The 19193-nt window shown below is 34.2% G+C and overlaps 1 protein-coding gene and 1 long non-coding RNA gene across 1 annotated transcript in view; both read right to left on the bottom strand.

Annotated features, from left to right (window-relative positions):
• The window catches only part of Erich1 (glutamate-rich 1), a gene marked incomplete at its 5' end in the record, with an annotated part of 52793804 nt that overhangs the window by 34153551 nt on the left and 18621060 nt on the right, over positions 1–19193 (bottom strand).
• Positions 14824–19193, bottom strand: part of LOC148000548 (uncharacterized) — a 125846-nt gene continuing 121476 nt past the window's right edge. Inside the window, exons 3-4 of the long non-coding RNA XR_015639890.1 lie at positions 17631–17752; positions 14824–15446 (exon numbers count right to left, since the gene is read on the bottom strand). This is a non-coding gene — a long non-coding RNA (uncharacterized LOC148000548). The remainder of the gene's footprint in view (positions 15447–17630; positions 17753–19193) is intronic.

Genomic DNA, 19193 nt, shown 5'->3' with positions numbered 1-19193 from the left:
GAGTTTCACTCAGTCATGATCTTTGAAAGTGGCTCTAACACGATTTTCTAACTTTAGATGTTCTAAGATATATTTTCCATCTTTCAATTTTTAAAATTCTATTTCATTTTTTTGAGACAGGGTTTCTCTGTATAACCTAGTTTTCCAGGATAGATAGGACTCTCTCTGTATGCCTTGCTCTACAGAGGAGGTAGCACTCAAACTCAGATATCTACTTGCCTCTGCTCCTACTGGTTGGGATTAGAGGTGTATGCCACAGCCACCTGCCTAATTTTTACTTTTTAGCAGATCTGAGTATTAATTTTAGTTTGGTTTATCTATGTAATTCCCATTCCTTGAGGCTCAGATATCTCATGAGGACAAGGCAGCAGAAAGTTTGCAAGAGCCAGCTGTGCTGGTCAATGTCAAAACAATAGCATTTCTAGGCACAACAGGAGTGATGTGTGAATGAATTTAGAGGCTATAACACGACATGCAAAGCCTGCACACATTCAGACTAGACAAACTCCCAGCACAGAGAAGGGGAAATGGGCCACCCTTAACCAAGAAGCTATATGAACATGACAATTGGTGGGGACAGAAAATCAAATGTTGATTTTCTCTCATTAAATAGTGAGATGTGCATGTGACAGCATCCTGGGGGAGGCCACATGCTCAGGAGTAGTTGGACAATGCAAAACAAATCTTGTTTCTTTCTTGGTTTAGTGTGTGTGTGTGTGTGTGTGTGTGTGTGTGTGTGTGTGTGTGCTTTCCCTTGTTTTAATTTAGGTTTTTTTTCCTTTTTTGGAGAGAGAAAAATATAAATTAAATGTGTGATGAAGGAGAGATCTATGAGAAGTTGGGAGACAGGAAGGAATATGTGCAAAATATATATTACATAAAATAACACAATAAAGAAAAATAAAACTACATCTCAAAACCACTTATGAATATAAACATAAAAAAGACCAAGCATCCATATTCAAGATTCTCATTTCTGTCATAAATGCTGAATGGAACATCCCTTTTGTTCTTATTAGCTCATTGTACTCTGCAGTTGGAGAAAACAAGTAGAAGTGAGACTTTGGGTGGAAGGAGGACACAGCTAGCCATGCAATGACTTTGAGAATTCCTAGTATTTACCAACACGTTGCTCTAGTCTAGGCAACATTTGTGGACAAGGGGCAAACATAACATTTTTAATAATTACACATCAGATTACTGAAAACACTCACTGAATCTAACACTAATCAGAGGTGCCTTGAGAGGCCAGAAGAGGGTATTATATCATATGGATCAGGAATAGCCAGTAATACTGACCTAATGTGGGATATGAGTACCCAACCAGGGACATCTGCAAGATCAGCAACTGCTCTTAACTTCTGAGCCAACTGTCCAGCCCCATACCTTGCTGATAAATACAGTTTTTTGCTGATATTCATTTTTTTATATCTCTCATTAAGAGTAATTAAACACATAATGTAAAAATAAGAAAAATTTTTGGCTTAAAATATATTTTAATATAATCAGATACTATAGGGCAAGAATTGTTTAGAATTAGTTATTTACCCACATATGGACATTGGTTTGAAGAAAGTAATGGCTTTAAAATAACTCAATATTTATTCACAAATACTTTGTCTATATAAATAGTTTGGACATAATTTCAACTTAAGACAGTTTTAGTGATGAAATCAAGCTGTCATAATGGCTTGTTCTTGTGAACCTCTAATTTTCTTGAATATTCATAACTCTTGAAATTTGTTATTCAAACTCTGGTCACTTGGTTTCATTTTGTTTTTGGATTTCGAGTTCTAAAAATATTTAGGATAAAAGGTCTTCAAAGTCGAGGAGTAGTTTAAGCCAAAGGTAGTATCTTGTGCACATTACCAAAATATATTCTTAATCATATAGACTAACTGTATCTTTAATTCACAGCTTATTTCACAGAGTTATGGTCATAAAATTTTATTTTAATTTATTATCAAACCAAAATAACTAGTTAAAGAGATAAATCCTAAATAAAACCCTATAAAGTAAAATCTATAGAGATAAATCCTAAAATAACTAGTTATGGAGATAATTTTATAGAGCACTATAAATTGAATTCTTCCCTGTGTTTTCACAAGATTCACATGATCATGGTTCTGCATAATAACAATATATACAGATTTATCATGTAAATAAATTCAGCTCCAATAATGGCTATTTTTTCCTAGGAACTGAATAATATTCAGTTAAATGCTTAAGTTCCTTTGCAAGTAAGCAATTGAAAGGACTACATCTGACGTTACCACTACAATAAAGGTAGACTGAACTGAGATGTTCTATTATATACTGCAGTGATTGTAGATAATCATGTCATCTATAATTTAAAAAAGCTAAAAACAAAAGGTGCATATGTAGCAGAGGATGGCCTTGTAAGTCATCAGTGGGAGGAGAGGCATTTGGTCCTGTGAAGGCTCAATTCTCTAGTGTAGGGGAATGCCAGGGCTGAGAGGCAGGAATGGATGGGTGGGTTGTTTGGGGAATACTCTTACAGAAGCACGGGGATGGGGGAGAGCATAAGGGGTTTGTGGAGGGGGAACCTGGAAAGGGGATAATACTTGAAATGTAAATAAATAAAGTATCCAATTAAAAATTAATAAATATTAAAAACATAAATGTTTTTGTTACAAAACATGTTTGAAGAGACAAATATAACTTTCTGATTTAATAATGACAAAATATAGGAATGTATCTAAAATCCCACCATAAAGTATGACATATCTACCTATAGTTTTTATGTGTAAAATCAAAACTATACTGAGGAAATAATTTGAACATAAGACAGTTTCAGTGATGAAATCAAGGTGTCATAATGTGCTTGTTCTGGTAAACCTCTAATTTTCTTGAATATTCATAACTCTTGAAATTTGTTATTCAAACTCTGGTCACTTGGTTTTATTTTGTGTGTGTATATATATATAATCATTTCAAATCTACCTATAGTTGTTACATGTAAACTCAAAATCGTGTGTATATATGGATTGATGCCTGTATGCAGGTGAGGGCAGACATAAGGCAAGGCCTGTTATTGGGCAGAGGAAAGGAAAGGCCTGGGCAGTGTTTTTGCAAGGTGGAAGAGATGAGAAAGGTAGGAGAAGAATCAAGATGAAGGCAGAGGATGACCCAGTTCTGTGTGGCTTTAAATGGCCACAGGTAGCTTTGAATAATTCATAAGAAAAGGATTGTTATAGGACAATTTGTCTTATCTAGGTGAGCAGTTTATATCAATATCAATTGGTTGTGAGTTTATTGTGTGGACATTTTTTGAAGTGGGAATTTACTGACATAAATCTGGTTGATAAATTATAAGCTTATTGAGGTTCTGTAACAGGTTGCTGGGAGTTGTGACTATAACCACAGTGGGCAGATGCTGGACTTGTGGACAGAATTCACAGCAGAGAGTCACAAGAGGGCGGCTGCAGCAGGTCCCGGAGAGTATCCCTGGGAAGCATGGGATGGAAAATGAGAATTTAGCAAATGGGGTAGAGACAATTTGAAAGCTCTGGCGGGAGAGTCCGCTGAGTCTGGCTGGTCAAATAAGACCCTTGGTGCCATGTGGCCCGCAGGTGCCAGTCCTAGTGTGAGATGGATTTCCTATTTTTTATTATTCACACACACACACACACACACACACACACACACACACGCACGCACGCACGCACGCACGCACGCACGCACGCGCGCGTGCACGGCAAAATAAATCTTTAATGTTTCTTGTTCAAATATGTTCCAAATCTGAATGTAAAAGTACAAAACTTGTGATAAATTTGTGATAAATGTCTGTCATATCTAAGGAACATTTTTTCAGGATTTGCTTTTTGTCCTCTGTTCCATATTTTAAAGATTTTATAGATCGATGGATATATAGTAGCATCTCTATAAATATAGTTAGGATATATATATATATATACACATATATGCATGCTTAAAACATATAAACTATATATTAATGTTGGGGCCATTGTGACTGAGAAGCAAGATTTATTCTAGCTTAAACAGGTCTAAAACGGCATAGAGGAAGAGAAAGGTGCATGAGAATATTGTCCTGCCCTGTGAATTAGAGAAATATTGTCCCTAAGAATAACAATGCGCAGTTAGATATGGTCAAAGAGGACACTGGGTAAAAATAAATTTTAGCTATCTAAAGTTCATAACATAAGAAGCAGGAAGTTAGTGGATAATAGAAACAAGGGAGAAGTTTGATGTCTTTACAAAATATCACACTTTCCCATGGCTGAGTTTAGGCATAATCCAGAGAACTATGACAGCAAACTCTCTGGGCTCCTTTATAGGTGTGTGCTCATTTCAGATGCCAGTTACATATGACATATCTTTGTTGATGGGAAATCTCTCTTTAGACTCCAGAAATATGAGGGCATTCAATAGTGATGTTAAGAGTCAGGATGAGGAGAGACAAAAGGACATTTCATCTTGAGTGATTTTTTTCAACCTAAATCAGGTTCAAGTTTCCATAAATGCAGCAGCTCTGGATTGAGTGAAATTGCATTTTAATTTCAACAAAACCAAAAGTTTTAAAGCTTGAAACTTATACTGCCAGGATCTAAACTGTACACAAACGCCACATGAGCTGCCACAAATGTTGTCTGATTGGAAAAGGGAACAATAATAGTGCAAGTTTTCCTGGTGAAAGGAAAAAGTGCTTGTGTTTTCTGATTTTACTTCTAGCAACTTTAATTCATTCAATACATCCGTACACAAAAAGGCAGCATAAAATATAGTTAAAATAATTGAAATAGTAGCAATTTCCTTGTCTTATCAATTGACTATCTAGAGGGGCCATCTGGATGGTCCAGATTTGAGAGCAATCATGATTCAGTTTATTTACACTCTAAAGGATAAGGCTATGTTCAATCAGATGGTCTGAAATTTCTCCAGCTGGTGTAAGTCTCCACGCACAGTCAGGCTTATAAAGACGTTTCGTCTGAGAATAACTTAGACAATCAGATTTTATCAACTTCTTTATTCTTTACCAGCTAACCATGTGGCAATCACACCAAGCATTTCCCAACATTCTTTTTTCTACTCTTTTCTCTGCATTCCTTCCTCTCTCTTTTCTGCATTTTCCCCTATAATTGCTACCCGAGATTCCCAAAGAACTCTATAACTCTATTGTTAAAAAGTTGTAGCAATGTTATAAAAAATGAAGCAAAGTGTGCATTCTTGGCTTTGAATGAAAGGTTTCATAATATAGTATTTTAGAAGCAATGCTGTCACCATTTCATGTGACAGTTATTAATAACGATCAGAGTTGCTCTCTGTAATAATCCCAGAAATATTTGTGTCAAACACTCACACTGTTTAATAAGTACTAATTGGAATAGAATTACATTCCTGAAGTGGGGTAAATGTCATAAAGTGAATTTAAATTGAATTGAGGAAGATTTGTAACAGTATTCATAAATAATATCTAGTTTATTTTATTATGACACAGAAAAATTATTTTTTTACTTTAATGAGATTTTTAATTCAGAATTTCCTCCACAAGATCTAAAGGTGTTTTCTCCATGGTTTGTACAATTTATGTTTTTTCAAACACTAAACTCTATTATACCTACCTCATCTTTGTTTTCTAATATTTTGTGTAATACAGAAAGTGATATGCTCAGAATAAAATTCATGTGATGTATGGAAAATTTAAACGTGGCAATGTATGATGTGGGTCTTTCTTACTATTCACTGAAATGTCCCCCTGAGTGCGGGCCTCTGCAGCTTCTCCTTCTAAATTGTCAAGACTTCTCTTTTTGCTCAGAGATGAACTTCCCAAGACATGTAGCAGTGCTCTGTATTAAGACTAAAAATGTTTTTCAAAGGAAACAAATGTCCATCTTAGTCCTCCCACACACACTGACAATGGCTTGAAAACTAATTTTCTAAGGTCTTTTAATTTGGCTTTCTCCCTTAATTCTCTCTGTGTGCTGATTTAGCTGAAGCAAAAGAGTACAAATATTTAAACGTGTTATTTCATCGTCTACACATAGCTTAGAATTAAAAAGCACACAAGGAAATATAATGATATTTTTATAGGATTTAAATGTATTTAATTGGCTTTTGTAAGTAATAGTATAATAAAAATAGCTTCTTTTCCAAATGTTTACTCTGCCAAAGACAATTCTAAACACGTCTAAAATATTTGTGATAGAATCACATTGCCCAGTTTTTGTTTTCCCTTTACCTTCTGTTCAAGCAGATTTAAGTTATATATACAAAAACTGCTGAAAGCTTGGTTGAATGTACTTAGTTATATTAAAAGAAAGACAGCCTCAGAAATGGAATTATTTTCATACATAGTACAATACATCCTCTATAAATTGTAGGAAACATAAAATGGGTATTGAGAGGATAATGTTACAACCAGAAGCGTTAGAGAAGTTTCAATTTTAAGAATGCCTTGACATCGATATAGAGGAGCACCCTGCAAACCCAGGATTGTATGAGTGCTGTCTAGAAAGAACTTAGTACTTTTGGAAGAATACTGAGCCTTAAGTTGAGAACTGTCCTTTGGGTACGTGGCAGCAGGACCTTAATGTTAGACTGAAGGGTGAATTTAATGTCTTCTTGTTAGAACCACTGGCAATATGAGTGATATTTGCATGAAAATGACCAGAGGAACGGCATAATGAAATTCATTTTGCTAACAATTGCAAATTTAGTGGATATATTATTCTATAGAGTACAATGAAATTCACTTGGCTATAGAAATGAACAAAGACTAAAACTGTACATACTACACAGGAGTACTATTGCTTTAATAGTATAATTCATATTGTTTTCCAAATTTGATAACGGAAATTGGTAATATGAAATCACACATACTTTGAAGAATACACTGTCTTTTAAAGTTCGTGCCATTTCCAGATATTATGCTGTAAGCTGTTACGATATTTATCAACAGTTCCAAATAGTGTCTTGGACCAGGTGATTTGAATTCCTTAATGGGCACTTTAATGTGGTCATAAATTTTGCTAATTAATTTCTTGGGAATTTCAAGTGTGAATATTATGTGTTCTGATCAAGTCTATGCCAGCATCTCCTTACTCTCTGCTCTGATTCCTTCTCCCATCCCCACATACTATTCCTTTATTTAACTGAATCAATCTAATGCTGTTGGCATATGATTGGAATAGGACCATATTTTTAAATATGTGAATACTTTCTTAGAAAAAATTAATTATAGCTTATGCCATCTCAGTATCTTATTCCATAGCTGGTCATACGTGGCAATTGATGACAAAGCATGAAGGATAATTACGTGTGGTTTCATATAATCCTTGCCAAGTGATTGAACGACAAAACTCTGTGTTTTTTTTTTTAAACATATAACAATGAGGACATTTGATTTTATTCATTGTTCAACCAAAACTCTGTGTTTTTGTAGAAGCTTTAAATAAAGGGTTTTAATCCTGATTAAGCTCCACACTTGAAGGGGATAAGGGAGTACTGGGGTCATGGCACTAAGAAAGTACAATAAGGGAAGACCCTGTGACTTGCTCTTTGTCTCAGGTGGAACTATTTTCATTTCATTAAACTGGAAGTGCATCTAGTAGTATTTCAAATTTTTGATTATAGAAAACCGTGAGAGTTTGAGGTGCACATTTTCCATGAAGACCCAGTAAGAGTGAAAATGTAGACTAATTGATCAATCAGAATGTAATGTGACAAAAAAGATCAGAGATGATTGACTCTTAGGAGAAAGGTCATGCTGTATTTCAACTTAGATTGAGGTGGTGTGGAAAAATGAAAGATTTAAATAAAAAATCATTAATTTATTTCAACTTTGACTGGTCACTGCTACAGAAATTATTTTGAAGTATCTAAAGTAAGGTTTTTTTTATGAAGTACTATTCATTCCTCTTTTAAGTAGGTTGAGGAAAAATTCATGGTTTCAGACACACACATTTTTACTTGCCAATAAATTGGATCATCGCATAGCTCATTAATAGAAATATTTGTACTAATTAGACTGTTTTTATAGCAATGCATGGTCCAAAGGAAATACTCCAAATTAGTGATTAATACAAAGTGCAATATAGTTGAAATTTCTCAGTGCTTCTAATACTAAACTGGAATTTAATTCCTATTTTTATTTTGAGTTAATTCTGTGAGATATATACAAAATTAAAGTTATTACAATAATTAACTTTGTATGGTAAATAAAGGTAAGCTGAATTCATTCCTTATTTTTATTTCTTTTGGTTTAATAACTTTTTCTTTTTAAAGATTTATTTACTTTATATATGAGTACATTACTGCTGTCTTTTTTTTTTTTTTTCCTTTTTTTTTTCCTTTTTTTTTTTTTTTATTAACTTGAGTATTTCTTATATACATTTCGAGTGTTATTCCCTTTCCTGGTTTCCGGGCAAACATCCCCCTCCCCCCTCCCCTTCCTTATGGGTGTTCCCCTCCCAACCCTCCCCCCATTGCCGCCCTCCCCCCATAGACTAGTTCACTGTGGGTTCAGTCTTAGCAGGACCCAGGGCTTCCCCTTCCACTGGTGCTCTTACTAGGATATTCATTGCTACCTATGGGGTCAGAGTCCAGGGTCAGTCCATGTATAGTCTTTAGGTAGTGGCTTAGTCCCTGGAAGCTCTGGTTGCTTGGCATTGTTGTACTTTTGGGGTCTCGAGCCCCTTCAAGCTCTTCCAGTTCTTTCTCTGATTCCTTCAATAGGGGACCTATTCTCAGTTCAGTGGTTTGCTGCTGGCATTCGCCTCTATATGCACACCAGAAGAGGGCATTGGATCCCATTAAGGATGGATGTGAGCCACCATGTGGTTGCTGGGAATTGAACTCAGGACCTCGAGGAAAAGCAGTCAGTGCTCTTAACCACTGAGACATCTCTACAGCCTGGTTTAATAGCTTCTATTTGGCCACTTTATAATTAATTCAATCTAAGTTGAAGTTTTCTATAAAATTATGCAAACTAGGACCAAGAGGATATTTTTCAGCAAAAAGATGGTTCTTTGAAGGAGAAACTTTCAAACATCCATGCTCCTTAGTAAACTTCATATTTTTCATGTATGATTGGGTTAGTTCTTCCAGAATTATAAGCATTTTAATATTTTAATAGGTCTACATAGATCTATATGTTGCCAGCAGGTATTTAGCCCATCACTAAATAGTAATCCCTGTCATTCTTGCAGATTATGCCACACAGGAATTTCTAAATTATTTCTTCCTTTAAGGTAATTGTTCTCAACCTTTTTAAAGCTCCAACATTTTTATGTTCCTTATGCTGTGGTGACCCAAAACCATAAAGTTATTTTGTTGCTACTTCTTAACTATAATTTTGCTACGGCTATGAATCTCAATGTAATATGTAATATGCAGGCTATCTGATATGTGAAAAGGTCATTTGACCCCAGAGGGGTCATGTCCTGTAGATTGAGAAACACTGCTCTCATGTAACTGTAGCATAACTCTAATTCTGATTTATAAGAAAATCCTCACAAGGAATTTGAAATGATAACACAATGTGAAGAGCTCTAGATCATTCATGATTTTAATATATTAGATATAATAAAGTACAACTAAAACTTTGCAATCTCCCTTGTAGTTTTAGATAACTTTCAACCCTCACCCTCACAGTCATGTTCTTGAATGTAAACTCATGCTTTATTTTATTTTTATTTTTCAAAGTGAAGATTTTTAAAAGGTTACTTAATAAAACATAGAAACATTCCATAATTTAAATAAAAAGTTTAAAATATTCATTATCATTCCTTCACCATGGCCCTAAAAACTCACCTTTTTTTATTCTAAACTGATTTTGCATCTTGGGTTTCAAAAATCACATGGGGTTTTTGGCTCTTAAATTATGGCTAAAATCTTCAGTCTTAAGTTTTTGATAGCACTTTATATAAATTATCATAATATGATATTAAAATTATGAGGTTTCAAACATATTATTCATCATGTATTTTAAATGTTTCTTGAAATTTAGATCAATATACATATGTTGAACTATTTCCACATAACTGAGCTGCACTGCAATTCTATCCAATGCATTGTCTTGCCACAGCAGTTAAGACAAGGCTTCTGGCTTCAGGCAATCCCCTTTAGGTATCAGAGGCAAAATATATGATCAAGCTGTGACTTTTAAATATCCATTCTCTCATTCTTTACTGAACTCTATTTTACAGTTTCTATGAATGACAAAAAGTTCTTTAAGATGGTATATTCCTTCAATTATTTGTTCCTTATTTCACATGTCACCCAATGAACATGATTAAGGTTGGAATATTTGGCATCAAAACTTAGTGTATAGTTATCAGAAGTAAGACGAACAGATTTTTATATACTAATCAAATTATAATTCCTCAATAATGACCTCAAATAAACATTCCCCATTTGAACTTCGACTCACCGGATAGAATTTAAGCAGAATCTTTAATTTCTCCAATGGCGTCTTTTAAATACACGTTTCAAAATGTTTATGTGTGTCAGTGTCTTGCTTGCATGTAGGTGTGTGGGCCAGCGCATGTAACCCATAAAGACAGCTAGGATAACAGGTCCCCTGGAACCGAGGTTACAGGTGTTGTGAGCCACTATGACAGTGTTGAAAAAATAGCTAGGGCCCTCTGCAAGAATAATTAGTGATCGTGAACGATACCGATATCCAAAATTCTACCTTAAAAAATATCCAAACAAAAACATTGTATAAATTTCATACATGCCCCTGAATGATCATTATTCTTTTTATATTGTGACATTCTCCTTTTGAATGGTGCTCAGGTAAGATTTTGCTTATTTTTGTTTTGCTTTGTTTTGTTTTGATTTTTTTGTTTTAGGGCTGGACTAAAATATCACTTTACCATTACTATTTAAGAACATAGTAATATAAAATAAAAGGTTCTTTCTCTCTTGCCCTTTTCCTTTCCTCTTCCTCTCCCTCTCTTTCACCTTCTCCTTCCTATCTTTTCTTCCCTATGGGAATTAGAACATATTTTATCTTTCATTCTGATATAGATTAGTGCTAGGGAATGTTTTAACCTTATTATTATTTACTTATAGGAAATTTTACTCTATCAGCACTTAAAATATCTCTTACAGTTTGATCATCTGTATTTCACAGTACTGTGCACAACTGATTCAGAAATTAACTGGTTATCCACAAAACAAACAAACAAACAAACAAATGGAAAGAGCTCAACTAATAAGTTATTAAATATTTTTACTCTTTTAGTTTAGTACCCTTTATTTACTATGTGGTGTAACAATGTATGCTTACTTAGTTCATGATTTTTTTCTGTAGATTCCTGTTTGGCATTATTTGTTCATATTTCATAATATGTTTCATTTTATAATAACCATTCATATAATATTAGTGACATAATATATATTTTACAACATTGTTTAGTAGATTATGCTTAGATTTAATTTTCTGATTATTGATTGTATTTAATTTAAACATTTTAGTTATGTTTCTTTTGTGAAATATTGTCTTTGAGGTCCTTCAAGTCGTCTTTCCAACCCCTTTCTGTTTTACTCACTTGTATTACAATGGCTTCATACAAATATCATCTGTGCAATCAGTTTGGAATGCAAAACAAATTTTATATTAACATTTCCATGTCTCTACATTGTGGACATGATGAATATAGTCAGGTTCTTTGTACTAAATATTGCAAAATGCCTGAAAATCCAGATGAGTATACAAAGGCAAAGTTCAGTCTCTTGTTGCAACTTTGTACCTGTGTGTTTGGATTTTCCATATAAATTTTAACTTAGGTATAGCTTGCTATATGTGGGAGCTCATTATATGCATCCCAGGTTACAAGCCTTATTACTCTACCTGCTCTTGTCCAACACTCAAGTTTCCATGAATCAGATTCCCAATCTTATAATTTGGACTGTTTCACAATCAATAACCTTTGATCATGTATACATCAGCCAGGATCATCTTTCTGTGATATTCTTCACTACTTTCAATAATGAATCCATCAGTGCCATGTGCATGGCTTGTTAATAGTAAGATACTCATAGCAGAGAACAACTTAGGACCATTCTCATAAAGAGCCTTAAGGGTAGTCACAGTTGACTTTGTGTTTAAGATACACTGATTCAATTATCTCTTCCTTTTCTACTTAATATTATATGTAAGGATTTCATAATACAACATATTGGGTTGTGCTATAGAGGATTGAATGCTTTCACTTTTTCATTAATAAATTTCAAATCATTGCACATTTATGCACACTTTTCATACTAGATCTGACATAATTGCTTTTGCAACTGTTTTTTGAAAGTCCAAACATTAATAAAAGTGAAAATATAAAAAAGAGTACTAAATAAATAAAAGAAATAGCATTGGGAAAAAAGAAGAAAGTCCATTCATTGTAGTATCAGAAAATTCTTTTCAGAGTGCTTTGCTTTAAGATGACTTATTTAAATGTATTTATGGATACATCCTATAGTTACTTAAAGTGATTTATATTGTGCCCCTAATTTTGACTTCCTTCAAAATGAATGAATACACTCATATTATCTCTACTAAGTTTTTCAGAGGAAATGTTGTGATCACTTAGATGATAAATCAACTAAATGACAAATAGCAGATGGGGAATAGGGATGTAAATTTTCTCTACAGGGTATTATATTATTGAGGTAGTTTTATATTTTTTTATATATCAAAAGTGGAAATTTTTCTTTTCCTTTACATTATCAGTAAATGTATCTCCTGTTTGCCTAATTTTGATGAATTTTCACTTGAATCAATATTATTAGCAAAATGGTGATTTAATCTCCCTTTCACCTGCTTTACTTTCAATATCAATGATTTGTCTCTTACATTCCAGGAATTATATAAGAGTTAGACACAGAACATTTGATTTTATGCTAAAAAATACTTAAATTAATATATACTACAGAATATATTTTAATTTAAATATTTTTTCCTGTAGCATATGCTATTTTCAGTGTTAAGAGCTTTGCATTTAATAGTGTGGGGTTGGACAGAGAGAACAGCAGTTAAGAGCACTTGGTATTCTTCCAGAGTACCCAAGTTTGATTTCCAGTATCCACAGCGTTCCTTACAACTCTCTAACTCCAGTTCCAGGAGGCCCAATGTCTCCTGATTTCAGTGGGTCCTTCATGAACAATGGCATACAGACATACTTGCAGAAAAACCATCTATACACATAAAATAATAAAACAAAATAACTTTAAAAGACTTAATACTGAAGTAGTATGCTAAAAACAAGTACTTGAATGATTCTTTTCAAACTTGCATGTTAATGATGTTACAAAGTAATTAATATTTAACCGTAAAATAGAAGTACTTGAAAATGATACGAAGTCTGATTCTATGGTCTAGTGTGTCATGGAGCACATTATGCATCCTAGGCTGTCCATATGCTGTTGGTGATCTGGTCTCTGTTTCTGAATTATTGGGTTATGAATATGAACCACTTCTCATGACTAATTTATGCTTTTTATACTAGATATTTTTGAAGATTCTTGAACTCTACCTACTATTTAAAGTCTGCTAAACTATGTGCTTAATGTTTTTTTCCAAATGTAAGATAATGCTATGTACTACAAAAAGTCTAATGAGGCTTCCAAGTTCTTAGACCCTTTAAATACTATCTTGGATCCATCCTCATGCTGGTTCCTAATTTACACTTCATTTTTATTGTAGCTACCATTTGGATTTTAGCACCAGATGAAGTATATCTAAGATAAAATGTGTAAATTTAAATATCAGGGGAACAACATCTTAGACTGGGGGAGGCGTGTTGGATAAAGAACTGTAGTAGTGGGAACCAGGATAGGGCAACTGCTGGATTGTAAGGTAATAAAAGTAATAAAAGAAAAGAAATGAAAAAAAAAACTCCAGGAAAGTACAACCTTCTACAAAGCAGACACAACTCAATTAATGAAAACCACTTCTTTTAAAAGCACAATTTGTGTCTAAATTTCTGAAGGTCTCCCAAGGCATGGTCAACTTTAGATATTTGCCATCTCTTAGTTTCCATACAGTTTCACTATGATCCAGTGTCCTATCAAATCACAATAAGCATGTTCGGGCATTAGATTAGTAGTCTCCATTAGGGAAAAGGGGAAAAAATTAAACTTATAAGTCACAGGATCATTCTCAAACTATTTCCTAGTAACTTGTGTCAGACGAACCTTAGTAGCATACTCTTCCCATAGAACATATGAAGGCAAACCTTTCAGCTTGCTGACACTTCCCCTATGTTAATTGGGAAACCACACCCTTATTATACTTTACTTCAGGGATGCAACGACACAGATGGAATAAGCCTCAGGTCACTTCCTCCACTGAGCCCAGATGATAACCTATTGGATATGCTGGTCTGAATCTGTATTTTAAGCTATATCCTTTTCTCTTTTGTCTTTATTTTAAATGATAAATTATGTCCTTTAGGTTGTTGATATAAAATTAGTTAAGTTTTGGGCATCGTGGTGCTTAATATTAGCTACATTCTATGTTGTAAAAAGAGATGGAAAAGGTTCTTAATTCAGCAAAGACATGAAAACGACTATTTCTTAAATTCTTTTAATCACAATTTTGTCAACTTGTATTAGGTGATTGTAAGTTGATTTGTGAAAGGACATTGATGCTTTGGTAAGGGAGTCTGATTACCTTCAAGTCTTTTATGCCATCATGAACTCACTGGGGTTTTCTAATGCAGAAACACATTATGTTCTTTAAAACATAAAAGAAATGAGATAAATGACAGTAAGAAACAAAGATTCAAGAAAATGACTTTAATATTGTCTTAAAATAAGAAGAATAAAAACTCAAGCAAATCTAGATGAAATGAATTTAAATACTAATATTCTTTATTAATAATACTTTATAATAAATCCAATGGTATACACAAAACAAAAAAAGAGGACATATGACAATAAATGGCTAATTGAAAGAAAAGATACATTCAAAGATAGTACAAATCACAATATATGTAGGAGAAAGTACACAGTATTTTTGAAAAATAGTAATCATGAGAATGAAAATAAATTATATGCCATGATGAGAATGGGTATGTTATTTTATATTCTTAATGAAAACTGAATAGTAATTTTGGTTATATATTACATTGTGGTAAATCTGAGTGATATCATACTGTGAAATATTCTCTGAAGTTTAAGTTGCAAAATATTTAGTAAAGTTTTAAAAGAAAGTGAGTAAATGCTATATTTTGAAGATAAAAACGAAAACCTTAGGGAATTACAAAACAAAGTAACCATGGGCTAGTAAATATAAAAATCAACATGAAAGCAATGGTGGGAGTCTTGGACCGCAGAGGAAGATCATGCAGTGGGTACAGGCAACCAGTCAGGTTTTAAAAGACTGAAATTATGGGTATCACAGATTTTCCACTGATGGAAGCATGACAAAAACCAAGTCTTTGAATTAAATCAACTCTATGCACCTGTAATAAAAGGGGAAAAGTTAATTGTCCAACTTGAAAATAACTATTGCAAACTGCATTTGTTGAACAAACCATTGAGAAACCATTACTGATTGTCACCTGAACATAGCCCAAAGTATTGCTTTGAAAATAAGATAAATTATATTTCATAGAAAGAAGACGATTAAGAAAATATGACCTCATTTTTTTTCATTTTGAAGATTAAAGAATGGGAGCAGTAAAAGGTAGAGGGTAAGAATTGTTATGCCTCTAAATCAGAGAGGATAACAGATAAGACAGAAGACATTTAGAATCTTTGGTGAAATATTATGAATTATTGTACCAAATATAAAGGAGTTTAAAGGGAGATAAATTTTATGGCTAAATGATGAATTTAACTCAGTGAATTTCTAAACAATAATCTCAGTGTCATGTAAATTGTTGCTAGTAAGATACCACAGATCCATATAACAGTACAAGTGCTACAAAAAGACTTGTATAGAATCATATCATCTATTATATTGTTGTTATTTGAAGTTTTGTTATATTATGATGTCATGTATACATTTATATATCATATGTATTATTGTATTATATTTTAATCATATTCGTGTGAATACATGTATCACTGTGTGGGTATGTATATTTTAGTGCAGATACAGAGCTCTGGTCTCCCTAAAGCTGCAATTACAAACATTTTTGACCTGTGAAACAGGATAATATGAAGAAAACTTTGGGGCTTCAACAATAGAAATATGACTTTTATTTTTGAAGCTTATCCTTAGCCCGCAATACTGACCCTTGTCATTAATCTTGTTTTTCCACAAATAAACAGATATAAAAGCCCATTGCTGAAGATCCTACACATCTTGCTTGCAAAATATAAAATTAAGATTAAAGCTTTCTCCTTGCTGGCTACATGTAATAGGGTCATGATATGCTAAACAGGTTTCTGGTGAGAGAAAAGACATCAATGATCTTAAACATCTGTAACTCCAGTGAATATCACCTCCAAGTTTGCAGGCAAGACACAGGCACATGCATAATAACAGAATGAATGCTATAGAAATAGCCAACCAGTCAGTGATTGGATATGAGGTATAGCACACAAGGGAAACCCCATACCTAGGACTCTAAACCTCAGTCAAAAAATGTATGCTTAGCATCATCATATGACCCAGGGTATTTCATACTACTAATATGAACTAATTTTACATAGCTTCAAACTAAATTCTAAAGCCCTATTTCTATATTCACAAATAAAATCTTCTCTCATCCTTGATCAGAAACATCTGTCTGAAGTAAATAACAGTTAATGCCGTTTGCTACCCAAGAGACTTAGATTTAATTTAGCATAAGATTTCATTTCTAGCCCTAAATGAACTTTTTGTACAACTACTCCTAAAATTTAGGGAACACTGTAGAAGAGTGGACAGAGGAAATATAAGATCTAGAAAACTCCCTTGCACGAATGACATATCATCTGCAACAATAATCATATCATGTAGGTTACATGCACTCAGCCTGGAAGGAACTGGTGCTGTCAACACTCAGGCACTGACTGGAGAAGGAGTATATGGACACTGTCCTTATTGCCCAACTGTGGACTAGAAAGGATGTAGGAGAGGAGGAGTCAGTGTCTTCAATTTGATGCCCAGAGATAAGCCCAACAGGCTTCACTGTAGAGTTTGAATCTGTGGACACACAGTCAGCCCATGTCGAATCCAGTGGACACTATGCCTATTCCTGCTCTGAAAAGAGGTCTAGACATTTGATATCAGTGACAGAATGATTGATACTAGAAAAAATAAAGGAGGATTCATAAAGACAGTGATAAAGATCATGATAAAAACCAAGAAAAAGTAATGATTTTGCCAAAAAATTAAGTCGTTTCATGGGGTCAATTTGGATATTAATTTCTGAACTTAGAGAACTTTTAAAAGAAAGGAGCAAGTAACAAGACAACACTAAAACTTCAAGAAGGATTGAGGAAGAAATACACACACCATAATAAAAGTTAAATAGGAATAACAGGAATCCTTCCAGTTTCTGCCTGTTCCCGGAGATGGGAGCTGACCCTGTACCACAGTCCTCCATATCCAGATCCCACGGTGAGAGAGCTGGATTCTCAGAAGTGTGGACAATCCTGAGAGCACAGGTGCGACCATCACTTCTACTTACATTCCTGCCCTTCGGGAAACCCACCTGGAGCAATCTGGGACAGGATCCTTCAGGTTTCTGCCTTCGCCCTGAGTTTATCCTATGCCACAGCACTCTGCATTCAGATTCTGCCAGGAGAAAACCTGTCTCCAGGAGTGCTGACACACCTGAGACCACAGGAAAGACCATCACTTCTAATCCTAAGGACCAGCTCGGAGCACTCAGGACACAGGAACGAAGGAGCAGGCTGGGACAGGAAGCTTCTGGTTTATACCTGTGCCCAGAGCTGACCCTGTGCCACAGTTCTCTGCATCCAGATCTCACTGGAAGAAATCCTGTCTCCAGGAGTGCTGACACACAATCTTACAGGAGGGTCAGGCCACTGTCAGAGACAGTAAGACCAGCTAAAACCAGAGACAAGCAGATGGCAAGAGGCAACAGCAAGAACTTAAGTAACAAAACCAAGATTACTTACCATCATCAAAACCCAGTTCCCCCACCACAGCAAGCCCTGGATAATCCAACACACTGAAAAAGTAAGATTTTGATTAAAAAACACAACTTATAATGATGTTAGAAGACTTTAAGATGGACATCAATAAATCCCTTAAATAAATACAGAACAACATAGATAAACAGGTAGAAGAACATGAAAAAGAAACACAAAAATTCCTTAAAGAATTACAGGAAAACACAACCAGACAGGTGAAGGAATTGAATAATAGCATCCAGGATTTACAAATGTAAAGAGAAACTATAAAGAATCACAAAGGGAGACAACCCTGGAGACAGAAAACCTAGGAAAGAGATCAGGAGTCATAAACACAAGCATTACCAACAGAATAAAAGAGATAAAAAAGAGAATCTCAGGGGCAGAAGATACCATAGAAAACACTGACCCATCATAAAAGAAGATACTCAAAACATCCAGGAAATGCAGCATTCAATGATAAGATCAAACCTAAGGATAATAGGTAAAGAAGAGAACAAAGATTCACATCTTAAAGGGCCAGTAAATATCTTCAACAAAATTATAGAAAAAATTTCCCTACCCTAAAGAAAGAGATGTCCATGAAAATACAAGAAGCCTACAGAATTCCAAATAGATTGGACCAGAAGAGAAATTCCTTCTGTCATATAATAGTCAAAACACCAAATGTACAAAACAAAGAATATTAAAAGCAGTAAGGGGAAAAGGTCAAGTAACATATAAAGGCAGACCTATCAGAATTATACCAGACTTCTCACCAGAGACTATGAAAGCCAAAAGATCCTGGGCAGATGTCATACAGACATTATAAGAACACAAATGCTAGCCCAGCAAAACTCTCATTTAACATAGACGGAACAACCAAGATATTCCACTAAAAAGCCAAATTTACAAAATATCTTTTCACAAATCCAGCCCTACTAAGGATAATAGATGGAAAACTCCAACACAGAGAGGGAAACTATACTCTAGATAGCAAGTAATCTAATTTCAATTAACCCAGAAGAAGTTAGCCAGAGAAGCATAATTCCACCCCTTACAGCAAAAATAACAGAAAACAACAATCATTGGTCCCTAATATCTCTCAACATCAATGGACTCAATTTCCCAATAGAAAG

Source organism: Rattus norvegicus, chromosome 16 (assembly GCF_021556685.1).
Source record: "Rattus norvegicus strain SHRSP/BbbUtx chromosome 16, alternate assembly SHRSP_T2T, whole genome shotgun sequence".
Lineage (NCBI taxonomy): Eukaryota > Metazoa > Chordata > Mammalia > Rodentia > Muridae > Rattus > Rattus norvegicus.
The sequence above is the reverse complement of the archived record's forward strand: the minus strand, read 5'-3'. Positions and strand labels throughout refer to the sequence as shown.